The 16,619-nt window shown below is 44.4% G+C and overlaps 1 long non-coding RNA gene across 2 annotated transcripts in view; it reads left to right on the top strand.

Annotated features, from left to right (window-relative positions):
• Positions 1-2,803: 2,803 nt before the first annotated feature.
• Positions 2,804-16,619, top strand: part of LOC141977386 (uncharacterized) — an 87,248-nt gene continuing 73,432 nt past the window's right edge. The window contains exon 1 of one of the 2 annotated variants that reach the window (XR_012636218.1): positions 2,804-2,930. This is a non-coding gene — a long non-coding RNA (uncharacterized LOC141977386). The remainder of the gene's footprint in view (positions 2,931-16,619) is intronic. The other variant, XR_012636219.1, reaches the window with a different exon arrangement.

Genomic DNA, 16,619 nt, shown 5'->3' with positions numbered 1-16,619 from the left:
TGCACAGGGGGAATTGTGGGAAGGCACTGGAGGACTAGCTGCACTCCAGGGTGCTGGGACTTTGAGTTAGGGGCAACATTCACTTGCAATCAATGGCCTTTAGGCACCTGGCACTTTTGAAACTCCCACGAGGGGTCTGTCTGCATCTTTACAAATCTGATCCTACACAGCTCACAGTGATTTATATAAATCGTTTCTATAGAGACTCCTGGTTGAAAAAGCACCTGCAGGTTCTGCACCTGAAAAGCCCAGGTCCATTCACAAGAAGATTCCACCTTGTGCCCACTAGTGTCATTGTATAGGCAACATTTGAGCCAGCGCGAATCAGTGGGTAGTGGCCAGAAGTCAGGCGACCTGGATTCAGTTTCCAGATCTGCCAATGGGCTGTTGTTTAAATTTCCCCTCTCTGCGGCCCTATTTCTCCATCTGTGAAATGGGCCTAGTGGAACTGTGATTTTTTTACATGGCACTTTGAGATCAGTGAACTAGGTGACTGTGTCCACCAAGGGATGGGGTGCATTCTCCATCACTTGAAATCTTTAACTCAGGAGTGGACAGCCTTCTAAAAGATATTCTCCAGGTCAGTTACAGGCTGTTGGGCTCAATGCAGGGATGAGGGAAGATGTCTGGTGGGTGTTATGTACAAGGTCAAAAAGGAAGATCATAGTGGTCCCTTCTGGCCTTAAAATTTATAAAGCTTCCTAATGTCTTTCTTTCAAATCACTCTGTGCCTCAGTTTCCCCTCTCTCTGTGTGCACCTTTACCTGCTTCATACTCACAAATGAAGCATTTTTATTTTCCAAATAGAAAGAGTTGATGTTAATTTGTATTTGTGTATTAATTTTATTTTTATAGCTAAATATTTAACTGGTTTTTCCCCCAATGAACAATGTCTTCCAACAAAACAGGAATGTGCATCCCCCTCCCCAGAATCAAAGTCAATTTGTGTCAAAAGTGCTCAGCTTTCCGTCAAAAACCTGAACCCTAACAGTTTAGGCTTTTTGACAAAAAGCAGAAAATTTGGGGGCGAAAAAGAGAAAAAAATTTTCTTTGTGTCAAATTTTCCCCCCAGGGACTCAAAAATAAATCCCATCTCTCCTCTCGCTCATAGAACTGGCTAATGGGCACACAGCTGCAGATTTGCTGGGGCCAGTATTTCACCACTTCAGGGCCTATGAAAACAGGGCCCATTCTCTGTTGGGATGTCTGCATCAACATCTGCCTGAGACATGTAAAAGTCAGATAATGCCGGGCCTTTTATTGGACCAACCCATAAATTATACACCAGATCATCATTTGTAGCATCACCTCCCGGCTTGGCTTTCTCCTGCACGATACGTTTGAGATCTTGCCAATCTCTCCAAGGCATATTTCCTTACAAATGGAGATTAGAAAGGCTTCAACGTGACATGGGCCAGGCTGGTATCTCAGGAGCATTTGGACAGCCTAACTCTAAGCATTAAAAAATGTACTCTTGAGAAGTTTCCTGCATTGACGGAGTGATGGATTAGGTGGAACCTAACAATAATAATATAGCTCTTGATTCTGTAGCTCTGCAAATAGAGGCCAGTACTTTAGAATGATAGACCCTGGACTCAGTCTCTGCTCAGAACGCAACCGGAGGATTGTGACGCTAACACAATGAAGTAAATTCAAGCCCTGAGAGTCATTTTTACAGGGGCAGCATAGTCCAGTGGCTTGATTTAGAAATCAGGAGCCCTGGGTGCCATCCCTGCCTCTGATTTACTGTGTGACTGTAGCCACGTCATATCTCCTCTCATACCCTTTGTCTGGCTTGAGTATGTATTTAGATCCTAAGCTCTTTGGGGCATGGCCATTGCAATAGATGTTGGGGAGGGGGCTAGTGCATTATAAATATTAAATGCCTGAACTTTGCCCTGCAACCTCATGACATTAAGGGGGGAGGAATAGCTCAGCGGTTTGAGCATTGACCTGCTAAATCAGGGTTGTGAGTTCAATCCTTGAGGGGGCCATTTAGGGATCTGGGGCAAAAATTGGGGCTTGGTCCTGCTTCGAGCAGGGGGTTGGACTAGATGACCTCCTGAGGTCCCTTTCAACCCTGATATTCTATGACTCAAATGTTGCTGAGGTGATCCTCGTTGTTTGAGAAGAAGAACCCCCAAAACAGCTTCCCCCCAGACCTGTTTGGTTCAGTGCCCTCCTTTGGCTTTCTCAGATGAGTACTTTGTCCTCAGGCACAGCCTCAGAGAATGCTGATGAACCATCTGGGTCATTGCATCCCAGGTGTAAGAGCATCAGGCATCTGTAGCTGAAGGCAAAGGCGGTGAGTGGATCCTCCTCCCTTTGGGACATTTAAAATTAGACTGGACAAAAGAGGCACTGTCAGGAGCACTCCCACGTTGGCTAGGGGAGAAGGACTAGCTGATAGACTAGAGATAGAAAAGACCTGTGTGATTCTGCAAACCGAGCCCCAAACATCTGTGCCTCTCAAATGATCCAATCTGTCCACCAGGGGGCAGTATTGAGCAGCAGAAGTCAGTGTCAAGGGCAGACTCTTTTACAAAGCAAATGCCCTATGTTCAGCCCCAAAGAAAATAAGGTGGATGTTTCTATACAACAGATCTATTGTTTATTTGTATTACTGCAGCCCCTTGACCAGCACCCCACTGGCCTAGATGCTGTCCAAACAGGACAAAAAAGACGATCCCTCTCTCTCTCTCTCTTTCACCATCGCCTCCTCCTCTTCCAGGTTCCAACACTGCTCTTGTCTAAAAGTAGCCCGTCGGCCTTGCAGACCCACATGGGCTTAGTATTAAGCAGCTGAGGAAGCCTGTTGGAGTTCACGGGACTATTGGTGTGTTTAAAGTGAAACACCTGTGTACATGTTTAAAGGCTCAGGGCCTAGGCCAGGTCTCTTGCCTCAGCTCAAAGAGAATTTGTCCAGTGTGGTGAGTGGCTAAGATTTTGGTCCTGATCCATTTTCTTTGTTGGGGGGCTCTTCACCTACTAACAGTTAACCTGTAAATAAATTCCAGGAGGGGGTGAGGGAGGGCTTTTAAAAATGGTTCTGGCAAATGGTGAGAAGTGGAAATTTAATTCTGGATCTTTATTGTTTTAAGAAAAAAGAAAAGGAGTACTTGTGGCACCTTAGAGACTAACCAGTTTATTTGAGCATGAGCTTTCGTGAGCTACAGCTCACTTCATCGACTTGAAAAAGACAAAGAAACATTTAAACACAGCCCTGAAAGGTAGACATGACTTTTAAGATTTTAATTTATTCTGGTTTGTTTTTTTCTATTGTTTTCCCTGTTCAAACAAATCCTACAGAGAAACAGCAGGGAAGAAATAGACTGTATTTATGCAAGCAGGTGTTATTGTCTAGCAGTGCAGCTTTTGGTTTGAAACCGAACAAGAAGGCTGAGCTGGATCTTAGGAAAAATTGCAAGAAGCCCAAAGAGGCTAATTTTCATTTACACTAAGGCCTCTTTCCTCCATTCTGGAGCCCTAAAGGGGCCTTACACAATCAGCGTGGTGTAAAAAGGCCGTAGTGTAAATGAGAATCCGGCCCAAAGCGCCTGTTACTTGAAAGAGTTAAAATCAACTGACCCTGTTTCTCATTCAGCTTTATTTTTATTTTTATTTTTCTGTCTGAACTTGTCACATTTTGCAGTAGGAAATTAAATGAATTTGGAAAATAGAGCAGAAATCCAACCCATGCTTACAAATCAAAGATGGGAGGTAAAGAAAGAAAAGATCTGGAAGAGACAGCCAGCTGGGTGGGTTAACATATCCCTCTGAAGAAGGGGAAAGTGCATTTTTGATATTATTTTTAAAGGAAGGAAGATTACAATAGAATAAAACTGAACATGGAGCTCTAATTTTTTCACTCTACTTTAAGATATGTCTTTTTTTCCCCTTTGCATGGAATCTATAGGAAAGCAATAAGTTAGTCTCCATATTAACTATCGTGATGCTGCTTCCCAACTATGATATTTACGTAAATATAAGCAAAGCACTTTTATTCATAACTCCAAAGACTTTGCTACATTTATAATATAATTTCAATCAGGTATTTTTTCCCACCTGCTTTTAAATAAACAATGTGTTCTCCAGTGAATTATATTTTTTGAATTTAAAACTTGCATTTTTTTATCTTATGCAGTTGATTAGATTGGAGGGAAGTTAATGAAAACAATTTAAAATGAATGACTCCAACTGGCTCCTCCTTAGAAATATAACAGGCATGGTTATTTCCTTTGCTGTAACAATCAAAATTCCTGATTAATAATTATTAATCATATACAGTGCAATAAGGTGATATAAGCAAGAATTATGTTTGCTGAATGCACTTGCAAATATTGAATCTTCTAGCCCCCAAATGCTAGTTTAGGACTTATTTTGCTAATACATTTTAAATAAACGAATGACTCCTATTAAATAGAAATTATTTCTGCAAAGATGCAGGTGAGTTTCATTGTCTCTGACAATCGTTCCAGCCCTTTTCAACCTCTGCTACTGAGAAACATTTCCTTTTCTTTCATTACAACTTAGTTTAACTAAAATATTTTAATGCCTGTTATTTTTTCCCCCAAGAATCAGACTTGCTTTTTTCCCCCCATCTCATATTTTATTGTCTTTTTGGTGTTAAATTCCAGAGAAATATGGTTAACACTGTGTTAGGATCTAAGGGAGAAAAAATCGTTAACATTTGTGTATTTTGAAAGTGTGTGCCTGTGTGTTTGTGTGGCCTTGTGTTTGCATCTTTGTTCTTATGGCTGTACTTCAGCAAGAGGGGATGTCGTTTTCCCTTGTGTTTTCCTGTTGGTGTGTTAGATTTGTTCCTAGAGAACTACATGGAGTCTCTAGATTTCTCCTTATTTAACATCCAAGTGCTTATTAACAGAAACATGGAGGCAGGAGAGTATTACTGGGTTATGGTATGAAGTTATCCTAGGCGTCTGTGTGCAAAGATGGGGAAAGACCTTCATTTAGTAACTTAATTGTGTGACTTCAGTGCGTGCTGAATACATGAGTTCTAAGTCTGTGTGTGTATCTTTGCCTGATAAGTGTGTGTGTGATGATAAATTGTGGAAAATATTGCTGATCAATGTAACACATACATCTGTAAAATCTGCCTTTTTGTTTAATTTTGCTCTCTCCAATAGGACCTTATGACTTGTAAACTTTAGACTCCCTTGTAAACATTTAAAATTAGAACAAAAGGTCTTTTTCTTTTTCTTCTTTTTTCCATTTGTTTTGTCCCTCAAAAATATTTTTTAAATGTTGCAAAATCTGACAGATTTTCAACCTTCCAGGCGTACCAGACGGCTGGGATCTAGCTCTGGGAACCCCCTTTACAGACTCATTAACAGACCCAATTCAGAAGGATTATATGGTTTTGTTTCGTGTTCATTCCCCTTCCTGGCTGGCTTGCCTGACCACAGGGCTTGCCTTGTCTGTAGACACACAAACATCACCCGGGATTGCTTAGACTACAGCCTCCCCGTAAAACTCTTGTTTTACTCTCTCGTTGATGGGTCACTTTAACCCATTACAACCCCCTTCCCTTCTCTCTCACCCCCCTTTTCTAGTGGGCTGTTTGATCTTTTTGGTGGAGCCAGGTGAAAACAACAAACCCCAGCGAGATCAACAGGCTGGAAGACTAGAATGAACCCACCAACCAGCCGAGTCCATTTCAGAGCCAAGGATTGGGAGCAAATGGCCCCCCACCCCCGGGCCACCTGCTTCCACTTCTGGCCGCTCCCAGCACAGCCAGATAGTGCAGCGATTCTGTGTGGATGCATCCGGGGGGGGGGTTGAGCCGGACCCCCCCCCACGCTAAGTCCACCCCTGTTTTATTATCACCGTGCACTAAGAGCATCTTCCTTCCCTGCCCTCGAGCTGGGGGGTTTCTAGAAAGAAAAAATGCCCACCCAGCTTTTGACGGGGGCTGCCTTCATTTGGTGCAGCCTATTTACCCCCCCCCCCCAAAGCCGGTCTATTTGATTGTTGCAGGGCAAACGAAGGGATGGAAATATTCAGCCCCTGCAGAAGTCTTGCAACAGGGGAAGCAGAGTTTATGGGAAGGGAGCTTATGTTCGGATGGGCTGGTTTGGAGAGGAGCCCCCCTTGCCAAATAAGACCTTTAGCAGTCTCCCCTCTCGCTGTATTTGATTTCCTCGTCCAGATCGCTCTCTCACACACACCTGGAATTCACAGCACTAAGTCCCGGCTCACGGGTTTCTTCCTGGGTTTTGTTTTAGGCAGGTACCAATAACGCCCAAGGACGGCGGGTGGGGATGGAGAAGCTAAAAGCTCCCCTCGAGGTTGTGGCAACAGAAGCATTAGCTCTGTCGGCTCTTCTCCAAGGGCGTGAGAGTTTTAATTTGATGCAGCAGCAGTGGGATGGGACGTGGCTAAAAACCAGGTCTCCCCATCGTCTGCAAGCCAGGAAAGGAGAGGGAAGAGATCAGTCCAGATTTGACCCTTTTTATTTTCAGGATTTCCTCTGCAAGGGGGGGTTTCAGGAGTTCAAGTTGCCTTGAAAGGAAGCTGAACTTCACCGATGGTTTTGTAGCTGGCAGGATTGTGTGTGCAACTCTCCCCTCGATTCCTCGTTGTTAGTGAAAACGCCTTTTCGAGTGGAGAAATGATCAAATCTAGCCGTGTTTTCACACTGAGGTTTTCCCCCAGGAAACAAACAACGGACACAAAGGCACAAACTCCCCTTCAAACAGCAACACCACCGAAAAACACAAAAGAAACCGATTAAAAACCTGTCCAACCCCCCACCTGTAAAACAACGCAGAAAGCCCAAACAGCGGCAAAGAAACCTCCCCAGCATCGCACGAGAACAGAAGCAACCCCACAAATCTCCGAAACAGACCAGATCAGTCCTCGGGGGAGGGGGATCCAACACACGCCAGAGCTTGGAGGGAAACACCAACAACCCAGCCCAAAAGAGAAGGACCAGCCAGCCAGTCTTCTTAGAAGACCTAAGGCCTATAGCTCGGCTGCCATCAAAGAGGAAATCACATGATTTACCAACGAAATAAACATCCCCTGCCTGGAATGTTTGCACCCCAAATATTGCAGCCTGTAGGAATGGCTTGTGAAAGTGACTAGAAACAAACGTGAAATGGACACAATTGTTTTCCATTGCTTAAACCCAGAGAAATAGAAAGAAACTCAAAAGCAAACAGGGTATTTTTTTAAAAGAAAAAAAGCTTTCAGTTTCACTATTTGTGATTCTGAGTGAGGCGGAGAAGAACCCTTAAACTGGGATTTTAAAAATAGAAACGTCCCTTTTTAAAGAGTCGTCCCTCTAAAGATACCTCGATTAAAATCTGGGGATACATCACGGCTTCTCCTTATCACTTGGGGGGGGGGGGGTTCAGGGAATCTGCTCTGGATAAGTTTCACTGGCACTTTTAATATGGCTTTCAAAGGTTGTCCAAATCTCTGCCTAATTCCTCTCCTGAGAAGTTTATCTTTTGGTGAAGCGTGGCCAGAGAAGATTCAAATCTTGAACTGAAATGGCGCCGGTAAAATAACAGGCTAATGTCAATATTTATTTCGTTTTTCATTATTGAAAAGTAAATATTTTATTTTTTAACATGTTTAGGTGAGCCCATGGGTAGAAAGCAAATTGAACGGATACTCCCTTCGCTTCGCAGGCCAGACTGTTGGGTATTTCTTCTGTTGGCTTGTATGGGTAATTTAATGGAACATATATTTCTTTCCCATTCTCTCTTTTAAAATAAGCATCTTACACAGTGGATTTTTCTCCCTAATGTTTACACGGCACTGGCCACCAGGGGGCGCTAGAATAGAAGATTCAACCTGGTCCTTTCTCAGTCTTATTACATTTGTCTAATTATCCGTCCATCCCCTGTCTGTCTGCTATATCTACCCATCCCTCTATCTAGCCATCCATCCCTCTGCCCCTGTAATCTCCTTCTCTGACAACTGGCATGGCAACACCTTCATGGTGCTGCGTTTTTAGCCTTCAGAAATGCAGGCCTTCTACCTCCCTCTCGCAGTCAGAAGGGTTGACACCTGCCCGGATCTACCTGGCCATCCTCCTTTGACTTCAGTAGATTTTGCAAACTGCAAACCACTCATTGCTGCGCGGAATAAGACATCAGGGGTTGCTTGTCGGCAAGAGAGAGAAAAGCCGGGGAAGGGTCTGCAGGGGGGTGGATAAAGCGTAGGGATGATTCATGAAAGCCTGATTTAGCAGGTGAGATATTTTCGATCATAAATAGGGCCCGATCAGCTCGGTGCATGGATTCTGGGCCTTCCTGGGAGCTGAGGTTCTTACTCCGCATTGAAATTAGGTGTTTCCTAGCTTGTCCCTCTTTCAGAAAAGTTTTCCCAGTGCTCCCAGGTCAGCCTGTCATCTTCATGGTTTTACCACAGCTTCCCTGGATTTTCTCTGACCTGCAGCATGGAGTCTGTTCTGATGTCCTTGTACAGCTCCGTGTCCTAAACTAGCCTCAACTGGTGCATGGAGCTAGGTTAATTTGGCACCTGGCTGCGACGTCTTTGAGCTCCTGTTGCTGATTTGGATTCCTCGGGATTAAAATAAATAAAAAGGGCCCCATCTTCAGCTGGGGTAAATTGGTCCAGTTTGGTTGACTTCAGGGGAGTTATGCCAGTAAATTCCTGCACCAGTGTAACTGGGGACAGAGTCTGACCCTCGGTGTATCACAACACATTTCCACGTGTGGGACCAAATTCTGATCTCAGTGACTCCGGGGTAGGCCCAAAGAGTGAAATCCTTAGCTTCTGTAGATTGACATAACTCCAGAGAGTAACTCTTTGGAAGTCAACAGATGCTGAACATGTGAACAACTGGAAGACTTTAAAAGACACTTTTAAAAATGGAGCGATAATGTTGTTTGTATTACAGGGCCACATTGTGCTAGACACCTAGTGAGAGACAGTCTGTGCCCTAAAGAGACCACGCAAAGGGTGGGGGAGAAACAAGAGAGGAAATAACTTGCCCGAGGTCAGGCAATAGATCAGTGGCAGAGCAGACTGGGAATAAAATCTGGATTTTCAGACTCTCACTCTAGTGGAATTCTGCACCACTGCACATGTGTAGAATTAATGTCCCCTGCAGATTTCTTTGCATCCCTGCAGAAAAATGACTTTCTGATGGAGAAGCAAAGGGAAGCCACAAAAGCAGTCATGTGACCCTCCCCAGCAGTATATTTCAGGTGCCCAGGGCAGCCGGCAGAGAGGTAAATCACTGTGGGGCAGGGGGCAGGACTGGGGAAGACCCGGCTGGTGGTTCCTACCCTGCCCTGGCCTCAGCTGCTAGTCCTGGCTGGGCTGGGGAGGATAGGACTTTCTCTTCCCCTGCATGGCATCCAGGGCTGGGTCAGACTCACCCCCAGATTTCTCCCCAGGCTGCAGGAAGCTCTGCATTCTCCCCACCCTCTGCTTCCTGCACCCATCACTTCTCAGGTGCAGGGGGAGGGATCACTGTATGGGACCTGCTTCCCTATCTACCCAATGCCCGTGCAGCCAGACCCCCTCATACCCAGACCCTGCTGCTGAGCCTCACCCTCCCTGCATCCAGAACCCCTCCTGCTGAGCCCCAAGCAGCTGCACCTGGATCCCCACACCACTGAGCCCCACTCCCCCAGCATCTGGATCCCCATACCGAACCTCCCAGAACCCCTTGCTGAGCTCTATTCCCCCCCCCCCAAGACCTCCCCACCTCTGCTGAGCTCCAACCATCTTCACCTGGATCCCCTTGCAGAGTCCCATTACCCTTGCACCCAGAACACCCCACAAATCCCTATGCATCCAGATATCCCCCCCCACACACACCTGGATCCCCCACTGAGCTACCTGCATCCTGATTGCCCCACACAGAACCTTCTCAACCCACATCTGGATCTCCCCACACGGATCTTGCTTTGCTGAGCCTGCCTGCCCACACCTGGTGCACCTGGCACAGAGCCGCAGGGTTCTGGGGTGTTTCTGGGGCAGGCCAGGTCCTTGCTCTGTGTCAGGTGCAGCCTCACCACTAAGTCTGTGTCCTGGGGGGGAGCTTCAGAGGGATCTCCCACCTTTGTGCAGCCAATGGCCTATGCTCCCCAATGCCATGTTGGCGTCGCGACGTTTATTTGACAAAATGTGCAGAATTTTAAAATATTGTGAGCAGAATTTTTATTTTTTTGATGCAGAATGCCCTCAGGAGTATCTAGTGTACTGCCCCAGTAAGATACAGGGAATTGGGAGGCTGGCTGTGCTAGTAGATGCTGTGTGGTCTGCAGGTCATGGCCCCGCTCTGTGCCTCAGTTTCCCTATCTGTTCAACCGGGGTCTTGCTTTTCTAAAGCTCTTCGTAGGTGTAAAGTATTCCATTGCTGTTATTCGCACAACCCTGTCTCTGGCATTTCCCAGCTTGACTTTTGCTTGAGGAAGGTTTCTTGCTATGAAATGTAGACTAGAAGATACCACAAAGTATTAAAAATCACAGATCATCTTCATTTGCTGATGGTAAGTGCAGGAGTGGCATTCATTGTACTCAGCCTGTGTGATGTCCATGTCGCAGAGGGGGAGGCTTCCTGGCCTTCCTGTGGCTGTCATACACTATTACATTTGCAGTTGCACTAACTCAGATATGCATACCCACCCACCCCTGCACCCGCATCCAGAGACACGCACACATCCATAGGTGTATATGCATAGATCCAGGCAGGCACCAACGTCTGTATATACAACCTCTTGGCTAGAGAGGTGCATGTACAAACACACACACACCCTGCTATACATATGTCTAGAGATGTGTACACACCAGTAGTTCTCAACCCACAGCCCGTGGGCCTCTGGTGGCCCAATCAGCACACAGTTGCAGCCCATGTGACATCCTCAGGGCCATACAGGTAGTGTGTCTATTGTGTGGATGTGGCCCCCATAACACAGAGAGAGCTGCATATGTGGCCAGCAGTGGTAAAGAGGTTGAGAACCATTGGCACACACACACATCCTGACATACACACATCTAGAGATGTGCACCTATTCAGAAACCCACACCTAGCAAGGCCGGTGCATATATCCATGCACGCACACACACGAGAGACACTTGTATCCATCCAGAGAGACACACCCCTATTCAGACACACATATATAATTCCAGACAGACAAAGGCATATCCAAACTCTCACAAACAGATCCAAATATACATCTCCACACACACACACTTACAAACACTTTATGTGTGTATCTCTCTGCTTAATGAGTATTTATTTTACAGAAGACCATGCTCTGACTTTGAAGTAGATTTAAACAACAAAAAAAAGTGTTATACCCCATATAAATCTTTAATCAGAACGTATTTTTTCCCCTCCGAGTTTGCACGGCGGTGTACAATCGGAACGCAAATCAAAAGGAAGCCTAGTCAATTATTCATTTGGAATCTATTTCTGCTTTTGCTACAGAGGAGATTCGGCTGCCTAGTTCTGGGGTGCGGGGCTGTTAGTGCCATTAATATTCATTCTAATATGTTGAGTTATATCCCCACTGTCAAGGGCTTGCATGGCTGCCTGCAGCCTCCTGTTTATGCATCTTTAGGGCTCCCAGGTATTTCTCCACTGATAGTTATAAATCCTTCAGAGGGGCGAGGAATGGGTTACTAAAAGAGCACCAGATCTTCAGCTGGTTAAATTGGTGCAGGTCCATTGAAGTAAATGGACATTATCTTTCTTTACCCTAGGCCCCTTTACACCACTGAGACAATGTAAAGGGGACTTAAAGTGGGTGCTGCTGTAACTTGCTCCTACTTTAACACCTCTTTACACCCCCAGAATCCTGTAAAGGGGTCTTAGTCTGACTGAGAAGCTAGTCCAATGGAAATACACTGCTTTACACCAACTGAGGATATAACCCTATTGACTGTTGGCTATTCCTTACAAGATATTGTCATGCCTCTCTATCTTGAGACCTCCCTTTGCCCACCTACACAAGCTATTTATAAAACACCCCTTGGAATATACAGCAGACACAAGCCCCGTGTCTTTCCTATGAAACATCCCATTATGTCGTTTGCTTTGTGTTTTGCTGCTAACACAACACAGAGGCGTTTGGAAGAGCTAAACATTTAGGCCGGATTTCCAAGGCTGTTCAGAGCAAGGCACTGGGTATATTTTATTGTTTGTGTTTTTATGACTGTAGGAGGAATACTGGGGTCCCTAGAGATAAATGTCCCACACGGTGAATTAGTCTCAGGATAAAGTGGAATCCTATAGTCCGTGTCAAACTCAACAGATCAAACTGTGAAATAAATTTCCAACAGTAAAAATATACAATTCTGGCCCTTTCTTTTAATGGCCTTCCGCCCATTCTTTCGTCCCTTGAAATCTAAAGTAGTGAAGGATTTCATTGAAAATAATGGATCATTTTCCCATTTATGCATGATTCAGGGATTAATAACCTAATCCCATCAAAGGACATCTGCTTATATTGTTCCTTGTCAGTGAAAGTAAATAGACCCTTTTAGTCTTTGGACCTAAACTCCTCTGAGGTTATTGTGCTACGGGAACCTCCTACAAAACCGTGGCTTTCTATTTCACTCCTGCTGCGACTAACCCTGGAGGGAGAAAAACAAACTTTGCTGGTCCCTGGACATAAAGGTTATTCGCTAGAATGGAGAAGGGTTTTATGGGAGGCTGGGTAAGTTTAGAGACCAATCCTCCCCTAAGGTTAGGACACAAGAGGAGGTTGTGTCCTGGGCAGACCTTTGAGTGTATTGTCCTTCATCTATATAAGATTTCCCCTTTCAGAAGATTGATACGGTCCCTTCGTGCCCCTGTGACTAAAGGCTTGTCCTCTGTCCCCATCAAAAACTGCCTTATTTACGATGGGTTTCTTATCTGTGTGTGTTTGGGGGTGGGGGAGAAGTAGATTCCTTTAAAGCAGGGCCTGATCCAAAGCTCGTTGGAGCCTATCTGGGAATTGCTGCTTTTGAAATATCTTGGAGTCCGGTGGCACCTTGATGCCTCATTGTTCTTGTGGATACAGACTAACACGGCTACCGCCTGATACTTGAAATATCTTAACTTAGCGAGCCAGATCCTTGGCGAGTGTGAACTAGTGTCATGATACTGAAGTCAACGCAGGATCTGCCCTATTGTTGTGAATAACTGCAAGCATTCTGTGGTAGGGTCTGTGTCTCATTGTGTGCGTAGACAGTACCTACCACAATGAAGTTCCTGTATCAGGGGACTGGAGGACATAAATAATGGACATAAATAACAATGATCATGTGAGGTCAAGAGGCTTGGAAAATAAGTGTGTTCTTCTTAGCGGGGAGTGACAATAACAACTTAGCTCTTATGTAGGGTGGTTCATCAGTAGACCTCAAAGTGCTTTACAAAGGAGGTCTGCCTCACTATTGCTATTTTACAGATGGGGAAACTGAGGCATTGGGCATGGTAGTGACTTGCCCAGTGGTCTATGATGATGCTAATAGCTTGTGCTGCTATGCAGCCTTCCGTGAGGGGATATTAAAGCACTTAGCAAATATAAATGAGCTCACAGGGGAAAGGTGAATTATGTTTGGATCATTTCCATTTTACAAATGGAGACTCTCTCTCTAGTATGTAGTTATACGCCCCCTGGCACTGAGCACCTCACAGTCTTTAAAGGACTGACTCTCGTAACACCATGGTGAGGCAGGGCAGAGCTATTATCCCCATTGTACAGATGGGGAAACTGAGGCACTGAGCCTCACCAGCTTGTCTAAAGTCACACAGGAAGCGTGTGGCACAGTAAGGGCCTGAATGTGGGTTTCCCAAGTCCTAGGCTACCGCCTGAACCCTTAGATCTTCCTTCTCCTCAGCCAGAGAGAGAGAGACCGAAACTTGCTCAAGGTAACACAGCAAATCTGTGGCAGAGTCCAGAAACACCTCCTCCAACCCCCTCTCGCGCTTCTGTGCAGGTGTGATTAAATAAGCCTTGGGCTGTGGCCATTACGTGCAATTGGAAGTATGTCTGTGTCTCATTTACTGTACACATTTTATGCATTCTAAGATTCAGTTTTACCCGGGAAGTGGAATAAACAATATTTTTTTAAGGCATCCTCATCATCTACCAGATTTGGGGGTAATGAAGGGCTAATGCCTTTGTTGTTGCTTTGGAAAGGTTCCTTGCAGGCTACAGACAAAAACCAGGGAGGTTATAGTCTCAGACAAAGAGAGTTTCAAATAGACTATGAATAATAACACCCATATACTGCTAATATTAGTTATGATAGCACCTGGAGGCCCAGTCTGAAACCAGGCCTCTATTGTTATATATATAGACCACCTCCGCCCTTAATTACCCCAGGGAAAGCTTGCATCCAAGTTTTAGCCCATCTATAGTCAGCTAAATTCACCCCACTAAGGCTCAGTATCCTTCAGTTCCTGCAGGTCTATATCCTAGGCAGCATATACTGTGCCTAAACGTGTGTGAATAAAGAACCCATTGAAAGCAAAGGCTGCTGCTATTGAAGTTGGTGGGAGATTGAAAGGAACTAGAGTGAACTAAATGGTCACAATTGTCCCTACCTCCTATTGCTCAAAGAGGAGAATATGTGAAAATGCAGGTTATCCCGTAAATACACAGAGATGGATTTTTTTTTTTTTTAACCAGCGTATTAATATCAGGCCATGTGCATGCAGGCCCCTTTTGATAACACAGACCGTTCTCCAGCTGAGCAGTTAACGTCTGACCAAAGCCCTTTGGACTCCATGGCACTTTCCATTGACTTTGGGGGGCCTTGGGATCATGTCCTTAGCTTCTGAGTCCAGTTTGGGGCACTAGGGGAAAGCACCGAGTGACTTTCAGTGGGATTTCGCCTGGTGTAAGGCCCAGATCCTCTGACGTATTTAGGTGCCTGGCTGAATGGGAGTTAAGTGTCTAAACTTCTGATGATTGGGGCCTAAATCACGTTTGGAAACAGGATCTAGACGCCCAAGTCACTTTGGTGCATTTGAACCTTTTGCCCCTTAGGGCCGTTGGTGGGTGGGATGAGCCCCGTCATGGTTACAAACTGGTATGAAATCGAGAAGTTGGGGAAGAATATGAAGCCACATTTGATCTTAACCCATTTCATATAACCCAGTAAACCCCTCCTTGGTTCCTAAGCAATTCTGTCTACATAGAACCAAGGGCAGCAGCTCATGGCCCCAATTTAGCGAGGTACTTGAATATGTGTCTAGCTTTAAGCGCACCCGCACTCCCATGGGATTACTTTCATGCTCCAAGTTAAGCATGTGCATAAGGCCCTTACTGAATTAGGGTTTATGTTGTTAAGGGCTGGCCTGTAACATTTCAGTTAACAACATTCATCGATCCAGCTTAAGCTCTCACATGAATTCTCTGGGTGTGGGGTTTTCCTTGCTGCCATCATATTAAGTGATAGTTTAGTTTCAGAGAAACAAATAAAATCTTGCTTCTTGACTGTAAGACTAGTTTTTAACACCTAAAATGCCCAGGTAGAAAACAGTAAGATTAAGAGGAACTCTACATCATAATTAAATTCAGAGAGCTGCACTGATTTCTTATTTAGTTATTATTATTTCTGTTTCACGTTCTACAGTGAACCGTATTGCATAATATAGGGAGTAGATTTCATATAACTAAATTTATTTTAAATTCACTTTGGGCCCAATCTTGGAAAGTCCATTGTCTTCAATGTGACCAGTAATGCACTTAGAGTTGATCACATGCACAAATCTTTACAATTTTGGGGCCACAGAAATTTGTCATAAGGGTGTTATAAGCAAGACATGTATGAATATCCTACACAGTATTATTACATATGGTAAGCATATAATATAAAGTAATATGTGTACATAAAATGTGTATACACATATATTCATATCTAGAATGCATGTGTTTATATCATTTACACATATAAGCTACACACACACACACACACACACACATATATAGATGAATTTGTGGGTAGGTAGCTTATATGTGTAAATGATATAAACGCATGTTCATGTATAAAATCTTCCTGCTAATACACTTGTTAAAAGAGTCTGTGGCCCTGATCTTGCAAATATCTACGTGTGTGTAATTAAATATGTATGTGGGCTTGTGTATATTTGTGTGTGTGTGCGTATGAATACACACACATATATACTCAAACATCTGACACTCAATCAGACGTGTGTCTTGCTTATAATATACTTGCTAAAAATTCCCATATGTGTAGAAACTGACATAGGTACTCTATGTAAAATGTCTGCATATATTTCTTGTTTACTCTTTTCTCTTATTGTTTTTTTTATTATTAATACAGATGGTGGGCTCGATCCTGTAGTTATTAAATCAATCTCCCAGGAACTGCCTTAACATAGTGCCTTTAAGTAGATGTCAGCATTTCCCTTTAAACAATTAATATTTGTGACTTTAAAAAGTCCAATTTCTTGCGAAGGATGTTTCTGAAAAGATCATTATGGAACTGACCCTGAAGGGGGTGGAGGATGAGCAAATAGGTTTACAACAATCCTCCTTGAGTTGGAGCAGAACAGTTCTGAGTATAAAACGAGTATGCTCTTTCGGAAAAGCGACAACTTGTGTTGTGAACACGGTTTTCTCCCTTAGCCTGGCCGGCACCGAAGCTGA

This window comes from Natator depressus, chromosome 24, assembly GCF_965152275.1.
Source record: "Natator depressus isolate rNatDep1 chromosome 24, rNatDep2.hap1, whole genome shotgun sequence".
NCBI classification, from domain to species: domain Eukaryota; kingdom Metazoa; phylum Chordata; order Testudines; family Cheloniidae; genus Natator; species Natator depressus.
Note: the sequence above shows the minus strand (reverse complement) of the source record. Positions and strands in the feature narration are given on the sequence as shown.